General features: G+C 43.3%; 1 protein-coding gene and 1 long non-coding RNA gene across 5 annotated transcripts in view; one reads left to right on the top strand and one right to left on the bottom strand.

The window, feature by feature from the left end:
• MTG1 (mitochondrial ribosome associated GTPase 1) overlaps positions 1–20,981 on the bottom strand; it is a 321,942-nt gene that overhangs the window by 236,476 nt on the left and 64,485 nt on the right. The window lies entirely within an intron of this gene.
• LOC138667677 (uncharacterized) lies at positions 1,820–3,165 on the top strand. Its single transcript, XR_011318882.1, has 3 exons — positions 1,820–1,849; positions 1,950–2,095; positions 3,062–3,165. It is a non-coding gene; the product is annotated as an uncharacterized lncRNA (long non-coding RNA).

Raw genomic sequence — 20,981 nt, 5'->3', positions numbered from 1 at the left:
AGTTGTGTAGAACAGTATCAATAATCCGGTATCTGCATAGGTCCGGAATAAAGTGTCAGTGCATAGTGCAAATAACGCATATTAATCCATATAGGAGCCATACTGAGACACTAATGAATAAGATGTCAGCGCTGCATGTATACCTGCTCCGGTATTCCCCTTAAACCTATTTGTAGTCTTTCATTGGTGCTCTGTGGGTGCTGCGTAGTGCGCTCGTGTCTTTCGTCCTCTTCGGGTTGCCGTGGCAACGTGTCCCCTAGCGTCTTCTTGTTCCCCACCCCTCTGACGCGTCGGAGTGGGGCGGGACTTGATGACGTGGGACGCCGGACCCGCCGCTTACTGTTTTGTGACTGATGGACGCCAGCGCCATAACAAACGCCGCACTTTATAAGACCGCCCTGTGTCCCACCTACCATTACGACCCCCTGGAAGAAGCCACGCTACGAAACGCGCGTCGGGGTTATCCTGTCCCACGGCAATCCTCTCACCAGCAGGTATACATGCAGCGCTGACATCTTATTCATTAGTGTCTCAGTATGGCTCCTATATGGATTAATATGCGTTATTTGCACTATGCACTGACACTTTATTCCGGACCTATGCAGATACCGGATTATTGATACTGTTCTACACAACTTTTTTTGTACACTAGTACCATATTTGGGTATACCATATAACCCCTTGCCTAGTATATTATAGTAGTTTTCACCAGGACACAGTTATCTTCATCTACCGTCCACATATATATATGGTCTTTGTTGATTACACACACAGTGTGTTAGTACTCTTTATATGAATTACTGTTATATTTCATCTGTGGTCATTCATGCTTTGTAATACAGAGCCTGCTGGTGTTTGTGTACTTAGGGATTCTTTCCTATATATTTATTTTTTATTTCGTGGATTGCTTTGGGTCCATTCTGCCGTGTTTCCCCTTGTCTTGTATACATTTACATATGAATTGCATTTGTGTCTTTTAATTATATTGAATAAAATTTTTTATATTTTATTTGCTTGGTTTGTTACTTCCCCTTTTATTGGGATATATGCTATTTCTGGAGGTACACCTCAGACATTATTTGGTCTAACATTTTGGGTATATTGATTGATTTTCTGTGTTTTCACAGTTTTTCTGACCATGGACATTAAGGCCAGAGATCAATTATGGCTTTCCAACATTGACACTATCTTCAAGGGTGAACATGTGCAGAGTGTGGGTAATGTAGATGGGAGCACATTTGAATTGAAAAACTCATTCAAATTTTTAATTAAAAAAAGAGCCCGCATCTGGTGGAATAAGGCCTCTCTTGAAAATTATTTAATGAAGAGTCTCATCCCTCGTGGTCTGAGAGTGAGGATCTTGCCATCATTCCCTGTGGAGGATTCATTTTTTCGTGGTAGGTGGGAGGAGGCATGCACCACTTGCTCTAGATCTCTTATGGAGATCCTCATAGGCATGAACAAGAAGACTCTGGAATCGTTGGAGGGGGAGATTGAGGCCCTCCAAGTGAAACTGACTAATACTCTTCCCCTTGCTGACATGGAGATGTTTAAGGGTGAGATGGACAAACTTTTAATGACTTGGGTCAAGGAGATTCAGGAGACTAAAACTAAGAAATTCCAACGGGATTTGAATGACTTCCAGACTAACAGTGTGTATAGATGGCAACAACCCCATGCACTTCAGAGGGCTTCGTCCAACTCATCTCTGTCATCGATGGAGAGCACTCCGGGCCCCTATTCAATTAAGGGAGGCTCCGGTAATAGGAGTAAACGTGGAGGTGGCCACAGATTCAGTCCATATCAACATAGGAATCTGAGATCCTCTAATAAATCTTCTAAATTGCAGGTAATTAACCTATCTGATTTTCAATTGTCCACAGACCAAATGGAGGTACTCAGTATGGGCCTAACGTTTTCTCCGGTGGCATCTTTCGATTACTTCACAGCCCTGAAGGACTTACATCTCTTCGCCAGAAAGTTGATACTCAAAAAATTACACGATAAACCATCTACTGCGAGTGAGTGGTCCCCCCAGGAACAGGAAACCATCGCCATACTGGAAGAACTCAGCAACGAAACTCCAACACCTACTGTGAGTAAGTTTGTAGTACCTAAACTTAAGAAATTCCCCCCTCTTGGTTTGTATCCTGACATAGACTTATTTGTTCGACTGGTGACCGAAGAATTTCGTCGTATCCCTACTGGGATACAACATGACAATCTGACGAGAAGACAGAGAAGGGCTATCAAAGAATTAAAATCACTCGACAACATTGTCATCAAACCCTCTGATAAAGGGGGAAATGTTGTTTTATGGCCTTCCTCAATGTACGAGAAGGAGGCGCTCAGACAACTGAAAGACTCCAGTTGCTATAAACGCCTGACTTTTAACCCCACATCAACATATCAGAACCAACTCAGGGACATGGTAGAACAGGCATTCCAGAATGGAACAATCTCTAAAGAGATAATGGATGGACTGGTTCCTGAGATACCGCGTACACCCTGCTTATATCTACTTCCCAAGGTACATAAGTCTATTACTCATCCTCCTGGACGCCCCATTGTATCCGGGGGAGGCGGACTATGTGAACAAATCAATAAATTCCTGGACTTTCACCTTAAGCCCATGGTGGAGAGCCTCCCATCATATATTCAGGATACTGGGGACTTACTCCGTAAATTGGCTGACATCCCTCTGGAGAATGACATGTGGTTGGTGACCTTCGACGTGGAATCATTGTACACGTCCATTCGTCATAATGACGGGATTGAAGCGGTCAGATACTTCCTCCATATGTCTACAAATGATAATGATCTAGTTGAATTCCTACTCACCCTATTGGAATTTGCCTTGACCCACAATATCTTCATGTTTAAGGAAGTCCTCTACCTTCAATTACAGGGCACTGCTATGGGGGCTGCATTTGCGCCCTCATATGCTAATTTATTCATGGGGTCTTGGGAACGTACAATTTTCCTTACCGATGTCATCCCTTTAATTGAAAAGGTGTGTATTTGGGTACGCTTTATTGACGACATTTTTGTCATTTGGCAGGGTTCTGAGACGGACCTAACCTCATTTATCCACCTTCTGAATGACAACACGCTGAACATAAAATTAACCTGCAAGTATAGTCAAACGAGCATCGACTTTTTGGATACCAAAATCTTTAAAAGGTGAGGATGGTCTTCTACACACTGAGGTGTTCAGGAAAGAAACCTCTGTCAATTCAGTGCTACACGCTGCCTCATCACACCCCAGACCCTTGAAAAACAGCATTCCTTATGGACAGTTTTTGAGGACTAAAAGAATTTGTTCCACTGAGTCTTCCTTTCAAACTCAATCCTCGGAACTAACACAGCGGTTCTTACAGAGGGGGTACTCCAACAGGGTGATCCGTCAGGGTTGGTTCAAAGCAAGCAATAAACCTAGATCTGAACTTTTACGAGCTAAGTGTAAACCATCTACATCTACCACGGTGAGATTCATTTCCACCTACAATGAAAAATGGAAGCCAATGAGGGAGGATCTCGCAAAATTTTGGCCTATTATCTTGAATGATCCTGTCCTAGCTAAAAGTGTCCCATCAGTTCCATCTATCACTTACAGGAGGGCTCAGAACTTGAAGGACATGTTAGTCCATAGCCAGTACAAGGGTAAGACCACACAGAACATGTTCAATTCCAGAGGACCGAGTTGGGGTTTCTTCCCTTGTAAAAAGTGCCTGGCCTGCAAGAACATGGACAGAGCCCAGGAATTTGAGGACTCGCGTGGCAAGATATTTCGGATCACGCATAACATCACTTGTGGCACGGACTATGTTGTGTACCGTGCCACGTGTCCATGTGGCCTCGAATATATAGGGATGACTTCTAGACCTTTGAAAATACGGACTCGAGAGCATGTCCGTGACATCAACCATGCCAGTGAGACCAGCGATGTAATGTCTCTAAAACCCATACCACGCCACTTTAGATTGGTCCACAACTGTGATTCTAGCCAATTAAGAGTGATTGGCATAGATAGGATTTTGAGGGACTCAAGAGGTGGAGATGCAAAAACCAAACTGGCTCAACTTGAGACCAAGTGGATCTCAAGGCTAGGCTCACTTCAACCTAAGGGCCTGAACGAGGTGATGAGTTTCGCTCCCTTTCTCTAATATTTTGTTACATTTATCGGGACTTTTTTCAGTGCCATGTTTTTAAATTATTTTATACTTCATACATATATATCAAATATTGCGTTCATCATGTTTTTGTGTATTTCTCGTATCACCCCTTTGATTTGGCTGTTCATGTATTTATCCACTAACATTTTCTGTGTTTCCTTTTTGTAGTTATGACAATTTGAACTTACCTTAACCAGCTGTCTCATCCTCCTCCTCACGTCTTCTACGTCTGCGTCACATGCTTGAATCCCGGACCTACCTACACATTGGGAAAGAAGAAATGTGTATTTTAATCACACTTTTATTATAATAATAATAATTCTTTGCATGCATTTGGACTTAAATTGTATTTTTATATACACTGCCCGTGCATTGTACTGTTTATATCCTACATTTCTGGCTATACTTTAGCCCTATGTATATTACACACTTAGTCTTGCACTTTACACATTCCTATATATATAGTCCCCTTTCTCTTGGGTACCTATTACATTATTGTTCTTTTTTCTTTCTTACCCAGCACATTGCTCTATATACACCTGCCAGTTATGTACATTCTGGCGTTTCTTCACGTTCCTTATTTTACATCTAGCGCACACTTTCTTTCGTCTCTGGTTATCTCCCCACATTCGTTTATTTCAACATCCGGTTATTTCCTCATATTTATCCAGTTCTTACATCTCCAGTATATTTCATTATTTGTAGGTTCTCATTATATAAACTTCCCCTTCAATATCTGGTCACCTCTTTATGTTCCTTCAGCCTCTACATTTACGGTATTCCCCTTAAACCTATTTGTAGTCTTTCATTGGTGCTCTGTGGGTGCTGCGTAGTGCGCTCGTGTCTTTCGTCCTCTTCGGGTTGCCGTGGCAACGTGTCCCCTAGCGTCTTCTTGTTCCCCACCCCTCTGACGCGTCGGAGTGGGGCGGGACTTGATGACGTGGGACGCCGGACCCGCCGCTTCCTGTTTTGTGACTGATGGATGCCAGCGCCATAACAAACGCCGCACTTTATAAGACCGCACTGTGTCCCACCTACCATTACGACCCCCTGGAAGAAGCCACGCTGCGAAACGCGCGTCGGGGTTATCCTGTCCCACGGCAATCCTCTCACCAGCAGGTATACATGCAGCGCTGACATCTTATTCATTAGTGTCTCAGTATGGCTCCTATATGGATTAATATGCGTTATTTGCACTATGCACGGACACTTTATTCCGGACCTATGCAGATACCGGATTATTGATACTGTTCTACACAACTTTTTTTGTACACTAGTACCATATTTGAGTATACCATATAACCCCATGCCTAGTATATTATAGTAGTTTTCACCAGGACACAGTTATCTTCATCTACCGTCCACATATATATATGGTCTTTGTTGATTACACACACAGTGTGTTAGTACTCTTTATATGAATTACTGTTATATTTCATCTGTGGTCATTCATGCTTTGTAATACAGAGCCTGCTGGTGTTTGTGTACTTAGGGATTCTTTCCTATATATTTATTTTTTATTTCGTGGATTGCTTTGCGTCCATTCTGCCGTGTTTCCCCTTGTCTTGTATACATTTACATATGAATTGCATTTGTGTCTTTTAATTATATTGAATAAAAATTTTTATATTTTATTTGCTTGGTTTGTTACTTCCCCTTTTATTGGGATATATGCTATTTCTGGAGGTACACCTCAGACATTATTTGGTCTAACATTTTGGGTATATAAGTTCCTTGTGGGGTCTAGTTTCCAAAATGGGGTCACTTGTGGGGGAGCTCCAATGTTTAGGCACACAGGGGCTCTCCAAACGCGACATGGTGTCCGCTAACAATTGGAGCTAATTTTCCATTCAAAAAGTCAAATGGCGCGCCTTCCCTTCCGAGCCCTGCCGAGTGCCCAAACAGTGGTTGACCCCCACATATGAGGTATCGGCGTACTCGGGAGAAATTGCCCAACAAATTTTATGATCCATTTTATCCTACTGCCCATGTGAAAATGAAAAAATTGAGGCGAAAAGAATTTTTTTGTGGAAAAAAAAGTACTTTTTCATTTTTACAGATCAATTTGTGAAGCACCTGAGGGTTTAAAGTGCTCACTAGGCATCTAAATAAGTTCCTTGGGGGGGTCTAGTTTCCAAAATGGGGTCACTTGTGGGGGAGCGCCAATGTTTAGGCACACAGGAGCTATCCAAACGCGACATGGTGTCCGCTAACTATGGAAATAATTTTTCATTCAAAAAGTCAAATGGCGCTCCTTCCCTTCCGAGCCTTACCATGTGCCCAAACAGTGGTTTACCCCCACATGTGAGGTATTGGTGTACTCAGGAGAAATTGCCCAACACATTTTAGGATCCATTTTATCCTGTTGCCCATGTGAAAATGAAAAAATTGAGGCTAAAAGAATTTTTTTGTGAAAAAAAAGTACTTTTTCATTTTTACGGATCAATTTGTGGAGCACCTGGGGGTTCAAAGTGCTCACTATGCATCTAAATAAGTTCCTTGGGGCGTCTAGTTTCCAAAATGGGGTCACTTGTGGGGGAGCTCCAATTTTTAGGCACACGGGGGCTCTCCAAACGTGACATGGTGTCCGCTAAAGAGTGGAGCCAATTTTTTATTCAAAAAGTCAAATGGCGCTCCTTCCCTTCCAAGCCCTGCCGTGCGCCCAAACAGTGGTTTACCCCCACATATGAGGTATCAGCGTACTCAGGACAAATTGGACAACAACTATCGTGGTTCAGTTTCTCCTTTTACCATTGGGAAAATAAAAAAATTGTTGCTAAAAGATAATTTTTGTGACTAAAAAGTTAAATGTTCATTTTTTCCTTCCATGTTGCTTCTGCTGCTGTGAAGCACCTGAAGGGTTAATAAACTTCTTGAATGTGGTTTTGAGTACCTTGAGGGGTGCAGTTTTTAGAATGGTGTCACTTTTGGGTATTTTCAGCCATATAGACCCCTCAAACTGACTTCAAATGTGAGGTGGTCCCTAAAAAAAATGGTTTTGTAAATTTCGTTGTAAAAATGACAAATCGCTGGTCAAATTTTAACCCTTATAACTTCCTAACAAAAAAAAATTTTGTTTCCAAAATTGTGCTGATGTAAAGTAAACATGTGGGAAATGTTATTTATTAACTATTTTGTGTCACATATCTCTCTGGTTTAACAGAATAAAAATTCAAAATGTGAAAATTGCGAAATTTTCAAAATTTTCGCCAAATTTCCGTTTTTATCACAAATAAACGCAGAATTTATTGACCTAAATTTACCACTAACATGAAGCCCAATATGTCACGAAAAAACAATCTCAGAACCGCTAGGATCCGTTGAAGTGTTCCTGAGTTATTACCTCATAAAGGGACACTGGTCAGAATTGCAAAAAACGGCAAGGTCTTTAAGGTCAAAATAGGCTGGGTCATGAAGGGGTTAAAGAGTTCGGAGAGAGTTAATTAATTGTTGTTGTGGTTTATTTTGTGCCTAAATTTATATCCCAAGTTTTCATCTACTGCCAAGAATAGTAGGGGCGCAACAAAATAGTTTCGCCTAGGGCGTCGTAATCTCTCGGGCCGGCCCTGCCAACACATAAAAGGAAAATACCATTAATGCACACTGCACCGCTCAGAACGAAAGGCGCGCCATATTATAGTGCAGATTTTGCTGTTATGGTATACGTGCCATGACCCACTGGGAGAGCCCCCCCAGGTGCCAGAACACCAGAACTCCTCATAGGCGACCTCATTTTATGAAATACACCTCTTGATTAATTAATCTAGGGTTGCAGTGATAATATTGACAACACAGGTGTGTCACAGAATTTTATACCATTGGGCAGTGAAAAAATATATTTTTTTTTAATGCAATTTATTTTAGCCCCAGACTTTACAATTTCACAAGGAGAAATGAGAAAAAAAAAATATGGCACCAAAATTTGTCCCACAATCTCTGCTGAACGTAAAAATACATCATATGTGGCTGTACAGTACTGCCTAGCCATACGGCGAGACTTGGGAGGGAAGGAGCACTATTTGCCTCCTCAAGCGCAGATTTTCCCAGAATAGTTTGCGGACTCTATATACAGAGTCCTTAAGTGCTAGAAGAGCAGAATTACCCCTCAAGTGACTCAATTTTGTAAATTATACCCCTTTGGAAACTTACCTACAGGTGTAGTGACGATTTTGACTCCATGGGTGTTTTCCAGAAACAAGCAGCAATGGATGTTACTGAGAAAACTTGCAAACTGCCGTTGTCACCAATACAATGCAGTGACCAACTCATATTCTGACTCATGGATATGTAGAACGTAGTGGTGTCTGGATAGACCCTTCTTTTTAGGCGCTTCCGTATTCACCTGTACTCACGTTCATACCGATTAATCAGACAGCTTAACTCAGCCACGATCTCATGTAAGAAGACTCCAGGAAAAGAGGGTTGCTTTAACTGAAATTCTTGTATTATGATGAAAGTAGCAGGTAAAAAGGAATATTCAACAGAGGACATGTAGTAGGATGCATACAGATGGAGGAATGATGACAAAATGGAGAATAAGGGCGTGAACAAACATACATCACAAGACTACAGTGAGAGAGTTGGGACAAAATACAGGGAAAGGCAAACTTCTGCCTAGAAAGAAGGAACGAACACAAGCAATGCAAATATTAAATGATTTCTCAAGTCGTGAGACATGACACTCCCCGTCTGAAATCCTTGGATTTCACGATGTCTGTAATTCTTCGAAGTCGTTCAAAGCTGAAAAAGAAAAACAAGAGGAAAGAAAACATGCATGCAATAATAAACATCAAAGATTTTAAAGTCCAAACTGGTTGTTGTCGACCCGTAGATCAAACCGAAAGATAAGTCCAAATATATTAAACCCATCTTCAGATTGGGGAAGCCGCAAACATGCCAACTCTTCCACCAACCCAGAATCCAATGGGAATGTTAACAGTTCAATCCAATGGAAAATATCAATATTCAATAAACTGGGGAACGAGGAGGAATGCTCCCCGCCGTGAGCAACGTCCAGGAGCATGTTCAGTTCATGTGATGTCCTCCATTCGTAGAAGCAGCACGAGTTCAGTGACCGGGCGGAAGAAGGTTCGGGTAGAGCCACCTTTTGTCACCTTAACTTCTACCTTACGAGTCTTTCCGTCCTCACTGGGTAGGACCTTGGCGATAAGTCCCATTGGCCAGTCATTACGATGAGTCTCTTTGTCCTTTAAGAGAACAAGGTCTCCTTCTTGGAGATTGGGACTGGGCGTCTGCCATTTGTGACAGTTTTGAAGCAAGTGCAAACATTCAGTCTTCCAGCGATGCCAAAACACGTTAGCCAGACGTTGTACTTGCCTCCACTGACGTTTGTAAATGTCCTTGTTATCGAAATTCCCAGGCGGAACTGTAGCAGCTCCAGTCTTCTGTGTAAGAAGTGTAGCTGGAGTAAGGATCATTGGAGCATCGGGGTCGGATGATACTGGAACCAAAGGTCTAGCATTTATTATGGCTGACACTTGGAAGGTGAAGGTGTCCCGTTTGATATCCCACAGTAGACCAAGGCTGCGCTGTGTTGGAGGAACATCAGAACCCAAGTCGAGGTCTTTTAGGTTTGTGGCATGGTCCTCAGATGGAAACGCGTTCATTACCTCTTGACTGTTAGAGATAATCTTGTGGAGTCTGAGGTTTGATGTGTATAGCATTTCCTGTGTCCTGGAGAGTAGGTCAATTGCATCTTCACTTGTGGGTAAGGACTTGAGCCCATCGTCCACGTAGAAGTTCTTCTCTATGAATTGCCGAGCATCGGATCCGTACTCGCTCTCACCTTCCTGGGCTGTCCGTCTCAGACCATAGATCGCCACAGCAGGTGAGGGACTATTGCCGAAGACATGGACCTTCATCCGGTAGTCTATGACCTGATTGTTGACATTGTTGTCTTTGTGCCATAGGAACCTAAGATAGTTTCTGTTGTCTTCTTTCACGATGAAGCAATGAAACATCTGCTGAATGTCGGCCATTATGGCGACAGGTTCTTGTCTGAAGCGGATCAATACTCCAAGGAGGCTGTTGTTCAGGTTGGGCCCAGTTAGGAGCAGGTTATTGAGAGAGAGGCCTTCAAACTGAGCGCTGGAGTCAAACACGACTCTGATCTGATTAGGCTTGCGAGGGTGATAGACACCAAAGGATGGAAGATACCAACATTCTTCTCCCTCCCTCAGTGGTGGCGCAGGTTCGGCATGATCTCTGTCAAAGATGTTCTGCATAAAGTCAATGAAATGCTTCTCCATCTCTGGTTTCCTCTTTAGGGTACGCTTTAAGGATGAGAACCTTGCAGTTGCTTGCTGCAGGTTGTTCGGCAACCTCACTCTTGGGAAACGAAAGGGTAAAGGAGCTACCCAACTGTTGGAGTCATCTTGAGCAAATTCTTTATCCATAACCTTTATGAATTCTTTATCTTCCCTTGTGGGTCTACTACTTGTAGAGTCGAACACTGATGACCCGAGCTTTTCATCCCTGGGCTGGTGCATGTTCATGTTGTTGAAGGATTCCTGTTGCCACTTGGTGTTGCTCACTTTCTCTTTCACCCAGTAGTGATGTGGGCATGGTTGGAAATGGGTGCTGCGACCATTTGACAAGATGTGTGTTTTGTAAGAGGAGATGTTGTTAGGTCTCTTCATCTTATGTATGCAAACATTGCCTACGATTACCCAGCCTAGATCTAAGCGTTGGGCAAATGGTGCATCGTGTGGTCCGTTAATTTGCTGACGTACCTTGTGCAGCCGGAGAATGTCTCTGCCCAGCAGAATCAGGATATCTGCTTTGTTGTTGAGGGCTGGTATCTTGTTTGCTATCTTCTTGAGATGTTGATGATGAAGAGCAGCCTCTGGCGTTGGGATCTCTTCTCGATTGGATGGAATCTGGTTGCACTCGACCAGTGTAGGTAACGGTATCTCGACGGTGTTCTCGAGAGATGTCGCTGTAAGGCCACTGGCCCTTCTCCCAGAAACCTCTGTAACACCACTGCAGGTACCTAAGGTGTAAGGGTAATCATTTCCCTTTAAGTTAAACATATCAAAGAGTTCTGACCTTGCAAGTGATCGGTAACTCTGATCATCCAGAAGGACATACACCTTCACGGCTTTCTCTGGATGACCGTTGGGATATACGTTCACCAGGCAAATCTTCACACAGGACTTGTCCCAGAGGTCTTCTCCGCAGACTTCTGTGCATGAAGAAGATATTGTGGTATGGCTTGCAGTTTGAGCTGCGTCCTCCCAGCCATGGCTCATGGTGGGGGAAGGAGTAAGTGTAGAGTCAGGACGGAATGGGTGGAGTGCTTGTACGTGGTCCTCACTGTCACACTCCATGCACTTAATTGTAGTTTTACAGTCTTTAGCAAGGTGTTCAGTAGAAGCACAACATCTGTAGCATACCCCGAACTTCTTTAGAAGCTCCTTGCGTTCTTCGAGCGGTTTCTTCCTGAAGCCGATGCACTTTTTTAAGGGATGTGGCTTCTTGTGGATGGGACATTCACGATTTGGGTTCTCTATCTTTTCACCCTTGTTACTGTTGCCTGGGGCTGATGTTGGTAAGGGAAGAATATCCGTCTTCTTCACTGACACTGGACCCCTGCGGTTTCTGTCATTCGAGCGTGCGCTGACGTATTTAGAAGGAGGTGAAGCTGGGCCACTGGATTCTTCGTAGGAAAAGCTTGGGTCGTTCTTACGCTCTGCCACGTCTTTTATAAACTCACAGAAGTAGGAGAATGGAGGAAATGACACTTGATGGTCTTTCTTGTATTTTGACCCTAGTGTAGTCCACTTTTCTTGTACATTGTACGGTAGCTTGGAGATAATGGGATTTACTCCACGAGCAGTGTCCAGGTAGCTGAGGCCAGGTAGGTGGGTGTCTGCCTTGGCCAGCTGGAGCTCTAACAGCAAGTCACTGAGCTCTAGGAACTTTGAACTGTCTTTGCTTGATATCTTTGGAAAACTCTGTAATCGCTTGAACAGTGCATCCTCTATGGCTTCTGGACTGCCAAAGTTTTTCTCTAGTCTTTCCCATGCAGCCATGAGACCAGCCATTGGATTACTGATATGTACAGACCTGAGTCTCTTGACACGCTCTGTGGATTGTGGTCCTAGCCATCTGATTAGCAGGTCCAGCTCTTCGGTAGCAGTGATGCCGAGGTCACTAGTTACGGTTCTAAAGGCATTTTTCCAACCTCTGTAATTTTCAGGTTGGTCGTCAAACCTTGTGAGACCGGTTTTAGTAAGTTCGCGGCGAATCATGTACCTTGCGAAGTCGGACATGTCTGTTCTTTCTGACTTAGGATGCACAAATGTAGGCTGAGCAGTGTTGTACATAGGGGTGGATACGTCCTGGCCTTGAGACGTGGGTAAGTATGGAGTGGCATATGCATTTAGTCCAGCAACCGGTTTGGTGGGTATAGTCTCTGCTACATGCGGAGCTGGCACTGCGCGGTTGTCTAGAGTATAATGACCTGCCGGCATATTGAGTTGCGTGTAGATAATAGCCTGTGGAGTTTGGTGAGATGCGGGGTCTTGGCGCATACTGGAATACGAAGGAAGTTCAAGTTTGGGAGCATTGTACTGACCTTGAATGCAGGGTTCTGTAAGTGGATCGGCATCCTGGTGCCCTGGAGAAGCATGAACGCCACCAGGAGTGTTAGTAATGATCTGCGGTTCGCCATTTTGGCTTAGCACGTAGTCTCTTGTGCGTTCAATAGGGTCTTCTGCCTCCACTTCACACAAACTGATGCTGTCTCTTTGACTCCCACTGATAGCTCGCTCCAGGATCCTTAACTCTGCCATGGCTGTCGCGTGCTCGCATTCCTTCTCCAGAGCTTCCTTGGGTGCTGCATCCGCATCCATTTCTGCTCTCTTTTGTGCTGCGGCTGCATCCATTTCTGCTCTCCTTTGTGCTGCGGCTGCATCCATTTCTGCTCTCTTTTGTGCTGTGGCTGCATCCATTTCTGTTCTCCTTTGCGCAAAGGCAGCTTGTATCTTAGACGTTTCAGCCTTAGCACGTGCTCTTATAAGCTGCTCGCTGAGAGTGGAATATTTTGATGAACTTGACCTAGATGAGCGTTTTGAGTGCTTGGACAATTTGGATGAGCGAGTTGATGCATCTGGTGTCCGTGCAATTTTAGCCTCTAACTTGGTTTTAATGTCACGTACGGTGCAGTCTCTTTCAGAATTAAGCTGCTGGAAACTTTGCAATTCGTTTAAAGTCTCTGGCAGATTCAGTTTTTTCAGGAGAATAATGTATTGGTCAGTCTTCTCCATATACATTTGGTATGCTGTGCATAATTGTTCTAGGGCTCCCTCAAGTGGTAACTCATGAGAAGCAGGCCTTGATACAGTGTCTATGTGATTCAGCACTTTCTCCCACAGTGAAGACACATCACTATACACGACACATTTTGCAGTCTCTAAATTCTCCATGACTTTCCATGTAGGTTTGACTGTACGTTTTCCCCTTTCACTAGCTGGTGGATGGGGATCTGGGTCTCTTTCCTGTGTTTGTAAGTCTGGTAGGGACATTGTATTCCTTGCTTCAGACATAATTTGATTGCAGGCAGGAAGAGTGGAGGATGAGGGTTATACTTCTCCCTGTTTATCTGCAGTGTGTGCTTCTATGCACGCTGGGGTCTGGCTGGGAACTGGGATACCATCTATCTGGGAAATGTCCTATTCCACTGAGGTTCAGCACAGACCTTGAGTTACTGTCTCTGAAGGCAGGCTATTCCTTTTTACTTTTCTGACTTAGGATATGTAGAACGTAGTGGTGTCTGGATAGACCCTTCTTTTTAGGCGCTTCCGTATTCACCTGTACTCACGTTCATACCGATTAATCAGACAGCTTAACTCAGCCACGATCTCATGTAAGAAGACTCCAGGAAAAGAGGGTTGCTTTAACTGAAATTCTTGTATTATGATGAAAGTAGCAGGTAAAAAGGAATATTCAACAGAGGACATGTAGTAGGATGCATACAGATGGAGGAATGATGACAAAATGGAGAATAAGGGCGTGAACAAACATACATCACAAGACTACAGTGAGAGAGTTGGGACAAAATACAGGGAAAGGCAAACTTCTGCCTAGAAAGAAGGAACGAACACAAGCAATGCAAATATTAAATGATTTCTCAAGTCGTGAGACATGACAACTCATGCTTCTGAAGACATGCACCCATACGTTTGGTATTTCTGTAGCTATATCAGAGCCTGCCTAACATGTGGACGCTAAATGTGGATTACGCACACTAGGGCTCAGAAGGGAGGATGGCATTTGGATTTGGGAGTGCAGACTTTGCTGGATTTCTTTTGGGATGCGAGGAGCCATCGTGCTTTTCTAGAGTCTATATGCTACCAGTAACATGGAAAGCCCCCTATATTTCCATTGACAACTGACAGACTTAAGTGGGGACTTTCTATTTTTGTGGATTGAGTTGCAGCTTTTATTGGAAACATTTTGCATAACGTTTGAAATCACATTTATCCTTTATTTATACGTTGAGCAGTTACTTTGGAGTTAGCATCTGAATCTCAAACTGACGTGATTCAGATGAAATCACAGAGGGATCCATTTACTATAAAAAGGCAGCAGAGTTATGGTGGACTCCATCTGGCGTCTGTTCAACGGTGTCCTCCTTTTCAGAAGAGTACAAAACTGTGGTCAACCACTCTTTTATGCACGCATAAAAATACAAACACTGCTGTTGGTGAAGAATTGGTTTTATTTACTTTTTACACAGTTCCTTGAACAGTATAATTGATTAGACAACCTTATTTTTCCTATCAGTGCGATTACAGTGATACCAGATTCATATTTTTTTTTTATTTGGCCGCTGTCACCCTAAAAAACAACGCTTTTTATTGCAAACAAGTTTTTAATGACCACAATTTAGATAGCTATAATGTTTCCATATTTCAGCCAACAGAGTCATGTGAGGACTTGTTTTCTGCAGGACTAGTTGACGGTTTTATTCGTACCGCTTTCGGTCAACATTTTTTGATAGCTCATTTTTGCGAGGCAGAATGAACAAAAAAATGCAATTCAGGAATTTTTTTTATGCCATTCCACGTGTGGTAACATGGATAAGGCAGCTTCATTCCTCAGGTCAGTATGGTTACAGTAATACAACAGTTTATGTTTTGGGGATTTTACACAGTAAAAACTTTTCAAAAAATAATTTTGCATCACTTTATTCTGAGAGCTAACACTTATTTTTCCACTGATGGAGCTGCATGGGGACTTTGCGCGAGAAGATGTTTTCAGAGATACCATTTTTATTTACATCGCGTTTTATTCCACTTTTTGTTTAGCAGTATGAAAAAGCATTTTTCTTATGTTATTCACTGAAGGGGTTAACTAGTGGGACAGTTTTATGGGGTGGGTCATCACGGACTTGGCAATACTGAACATGTGTTCATTTTTCTCTTTCCACAAAAAATATATTTTATTGATAAATTACGATTATTTTCTAATTAAAAAAATATATATATAATTTTTTTTTTTTTTTTTTACTGGATCTCACTATGGGACTTTCAATTTCAAACAGCCTGGTCGCTGTTATAAGTCACTGCAATGCACAAGCATTGCGATGGATTATAACTGTCAGTGCTGCACTGACAGTGACCAGAAAAATGCCCACAGGAAAATTCCCCACACGGAAAATTGCCAATTGCATCATCACAAAGTTTCAGATCTATGATATTTCAGGTGCAAGGTGTTCACATGATATGTGAAAAGTGCCCACAGACATGAACTCCCACAGGAAAACAGTAAAGTTATAAGTGAGATGCTCTGCAGAACAGAGAATAGCATAGTATAGGCTAAATGCTCTGCAGGACAGAGGGATAGTATGCAGGTATATGTGAGATGCTCTGCAGGGCAGGAGAATAATATAGAATTATAGGTGAGATACTCTGCAGGGCAGGAGAACAATTTAGGTGAGATACTCTGCAGGGCAAGAGAATAATATAGAATTATAGGTGAGATGCTCTGCAGATCAGGAGAATAATAGAATTATAGGCGAGATGCTCTGCAGATCAGGAGAATAATATAGAATTATAGGTGAGATGCTCTGCAGGGCAGGAGAACAATATATAATTATTACAGGGGGTACAGGTGCCTGCTTCTGCTGGATCTGCGTCGTCACTGAAGATGCAGATCCAGATGACATGCATCATGTTGCAGAGACCCGTGGGGTCCCAGCACTGCGATACATGCTGCCGGCGCGTTGGCTGTGAGCTGACATCAGAGGTGCAGCCACAGGGAGCAGTGCATGAAACGATGCACACTTCGATGTCAGCTGCCGGGCTGTGTGGTGGCTACAAAAGACACTGGGCGACGTGGGAGCAGAGGAAAGGTGAGTAGAATGTTATTGTTTTTAATTATGCATTAGGGTCAGAACGGGGACACATACACTAGCATACCTCCCAACTGTCCCGGATCCAGCGGGACTGTCCTGATTTTGACAGTCAGCCCCGCGATCCCGGGCGGGACATTAATTGTCCCGCACTGGTTGGGAGGTATGTGAAATCACCCGGTCAGCTGAGAGCTCCCTGAGTCCCTGCACAGGCTGCACCCGCAGAGCAGCAGACCACGTAATGGCTGCTCTGTGCGAACAGGACCTGTGATGAGGTCACAGGATGGGAGGAGTCAGGGATCACATGATAGATCATGTGTACAGGACTCTGCTGGTTGCCAAGGCGCCAGAGGAAGGTTAGTGTATGTGTGAGGCCAGGAGGTGTTTACAGTGTGGATGTAGCAGAGCTGTGTGTGTACAAGGTGTATGGATCGGAGCAGCGTGTGAAAGGTGTATAGAGCGGAGTCGTGTGTGTAAGACGTGTACGGAGCGGAGCCGTGTGTGTAAGAGGTGTATGGAGCCGTGTGCATGAGGTGTACAGAGCGCAGCCGTGGGTGTACGAGGTGTACGGAGCAGAGCCGTGTGTATAAGACGTGTAAGAGGTGTACGGAGCCGTGTGCATGAGGTGTACGGAGCGCAGCCGTGTGTGTACGAGGTGTACGGAGCGGAGCCGTGTGCATGAGGTGTACGGAGTGGTGCCATGTGGGTACGAGATGTATGGATAGGAGCCGTGTGTGTATGAGGTGTCATATCATAGATCTGAAAGTTTTGTGATGCTGTAATTGGCAATTTTCCATGTGGGGAATTTTTCTGTGGGCATTTTTCAGGGAACCTGCACTGACAATCCCCGAAGACGGTGATATGCGCATGGGCTGAGGGGCTTGCCATAGCCTGGTGACCTGAATGTTGTCAGGACATCAGGTCACCAAGGCAACGATCAGGAGGCGCCAATTAGATGGCAGATTGAGCCCGCCTCCCTCCGGCTGCTTTCTAAATGCTGCGATCACTATCGATTGCAGCATTTAGGGGGTTAAAGTGCTGGGAGCAGCATGGGCACCACTCCTGCACCAAGTGCCAGGACTTAGCTATCAAAGTCAGCTGACACCCAGCAGTGATCAAGCAGGCACAGCCTCTTTGAACACAAAATTGCCTGGACATACTCAATGCGCCCAAGGTCGACAAGTACCAGCTGACCTGGACGTACTGAGAAGGGGTTAAGTGTGCATAAAAGCACAGTTGGCCACAGTTTTGTACACTTCTGAAAAGAAGGACAACACTGAACAGAGGCCAGACAAGTCCAGAGTAACTCAGCTGCCTCCTTATAGTGAATTGGTGCCTCAGGGGCTTCATTTGAATCACGTCATTAGGAGATTTAGATGGAAACCCCAATTTAAATGCTCAGCATAGAGTGCAGGGTAATGTGTTCCAAAATGTTATGTAAAATGTTGCCAAAAAAAGCTTCAACTTAATCTACAAGAAAAGCAAGTCCTCACTCAGGACTGTCATCTGCTAATGGAAATATAGGGGGATGCCAAATAAAAGTTAGCACAAATGCTCTGAAAAAGCAAAATGGCTCCTCGTACACCAAAATAAGTTTAGCAACTTCTTTGAACCCCAAATCCAAATGCCCTCTACCTTCTGAGCACTACACTGCCTAAACCATATTTAGTGTCCACATGTTTGCCATTTCTGTAGCAACTAGAACCTGTTTAATTTACAGGACACATGTCTCCAGAAGCACAAACTTGGCATAATGCAATGCACTACAACAAAAGATTTGCAATTTTCATTCAGCAACATCCACTGCCGCTTGTTTCTGGAAAACACCCATGGAGTTAAGTCATCACTACACCTGTAGATACATTTCCATAATGGGGTTACTTGAGGGGAAAATTTTCTGCTCTTCCAGCACTTCAGGGCTCTGTATATGGAGTCCGCAAACCATTCTAGGAAAATCTATGCTCTAGGAGGCAAATAGCACTTTGTCCTTACCAAATCTCGCCGTATGGCTAAGCAGTACTGTACAGCCACATATGGGGTATTTTTACGTTCAGCAGAAATTTTGGAACATATTTTGGTGCCATTTTTACCCATTACCCAATGTAAAGTCTGGGGCTAAAACTAAATTTTTACATCACTGCCCAATGGTATAAAATTATGTGAAACCCGTGGTGTCAATATGATTCACTGCACACCTAGATGAATTCATTGGGAGGTGTAGTTTGTAAAATGGGGTCATTTATGGGGGAGATGAGTTATGCTGTCCTGGAACCTCAGGGGTTCTTCCAGCGGGACATGGCACCCAGACACCATAACTGCAAAATCTGCACTATAACATGGCTTTGTGTCCTTCTGAGCCTTCTATTGTGCCTGAAAAGCATTTCCCGATAACATTTAGGGTATTGGTGACCTCAGGAGAAAATTGCACAACGTACTGAGAGATCAATTTTTTTCCATTAGCTCATATAAATAAAAACTAATAATTTGGGGATAAAACAACATTTTAGTGGTAAAAATGTATTTATTCTTCTCTGAGGCACATGTGACATGTTCATTATACCTCTACATGAATACAATTGGGGCTGTAATTTGTAAAATTAGGTCCCTGGGGGGGTGGGGGGTGTTCTGCTGCTCTGGAACCCCAAGGGCTTTGCCGAGGTCATTGCATCTTCAAAACGATTGCAGCAAAATCTGAACTCCAAATAATAGTTTTCCACCACATATGGGGTATCTGCATATTCTGTAAAAAAAAAAATGCACAAAAAGAATTTTGTAGATTTTAATGGAAAAAAAATTGTTGCTAAACGTTTAATCTTTCTAGTGTAACAAACAAAATGTTTCAAAAATGGTGTTGAAGTAAAGTAGGCATGTGGGGTATGTTATTAGCCGTTTTGTCTGATATAACTGATTTAATGGAATAAAAAAATAAATGTTTGAAAATTGTGATTTTTTTTTGGCCAAATTTCCAATTGACTATTGTTTGTTCAAGAGTGAACATGTTCAGGCATGTCAGGACAGGAAAGCTCTGAAGCTCTGTCTTACTTCCTGACTCTGCGGTGGGCAGATACTTACCATGATTGACAGAGCTGCCGACCTGTCATCTGCTCTGCATTCACAGTCTACCCCTGTTCATTCTCAGGTTGAGCCCTAACAAAGCTTTCTCCTCTGTCCTCTCCTGCTTCTAACCTGTAACATAATAAAATAATACAGTAATAACTAAAAATCATGGATTAGGCGGGGTTCACACTTGCGTTTGGCTGGTCTCTGTATGGATGCGTACTTCCTCTGTTACGCTCCGCCTACTTCCACATGTGTTCTGCGTACCTATCTTTAACATTGGGTATGCAGGGACATGCGTTGTTATATGCAGCATTTTGACGTGCCCGCCAACCGTATGGGAACGCAATACGAACAGATCTGAATTCAAGATTTTTGAATAGACACTAATAGTATTATTTTTTTTTTTTTAAATAGGATTCCATTGCGATCCCAACTTGAATTTTGGTACAGATGTGGCTAGGAGAATAGCAGGCACATGTGCATTTTTGGACATTTTTAAATTAAACGTTTTTTTCCGTAAATGCATGGTAAAATTTTGCATTTGCATGGATAAAATATTAACAAAGATACTCTTGTGACACATCTGGTGAAAGCCTGTACAGTTCTGAGTAGAATGGTGTTTATTTTTTTTTCTTCACATTTTGCATTCTCTGACACACTTGTCAAAAAAAAAAAAATCTCATAAGAATTAAAAATATAGAGGTAAAAATCATTGGTTCACTTGACATGGAATGACCCAAAGAGGCCCGGCGCCTGCGCACTGCAGTACTTTGCTCTGCCCACAACAGGGCAGACAAAGTACACCTGTGCCGCAGTCGCAGCAGACCAGAAGAAGATGTCATGGAATGAAGATGGGAGGCTCCAGACCGGACCTGAGACACCCATCAGATCCGGACCGCAGTGGGACCGCCCCTGGGTGAGTATAATCTAACCTCTTTTTCTCCTCTTTTAGGTAACATCGGGAGCTTATCTACAGCATTACAGAATGCTGCAGATAAGCCCCTGATGACGGTGAGCTTACCTCGCCATCGATTTTGGGGGTGACAGGTTCCCTTTAAGTGTTTTGGAATATCCATATTGAATCAGGAGCCCCATATAATGCTCCATACAGTTCATGATGGGCCCCATAAGATGCTCCATATTAAAATATGCCCCATATAATGTTGCATAAAAGGTTAATGATGGCCCCATAAGATGCTCTATAGAATATTATGCCTCATATAATGCTGCAGAAAGGTTGATGGCCCCATAAGATGCTCCATAGATTATGCGCTATATGCTGCTGCGATTAAAGATAAAAAAAAAATACATACTCACCTCTCGTCACTCAGGCCCCTGGCACTTGCGATATTCAGCTGTCCCCATTC

Source organism: Ranitomeya imitator, chromosome 2 (assembly GCF_032444005.1).
Source record: "Ranitomeya imitator isolate aRanImi1 chromosome 2, aRanImi1.pri, whole genome shotgun sequence".
In the NCBI taxonomy this organism is placed as follows: Eukaryota; Metazoa; Chordata; class Amphibia; order Anura; family Dendrobatidae; genus Ranitomeya; species Ranitomeya imitator.
This window is presented reverse-complemented; position numbering and strand designations above follow the sequence as displayed.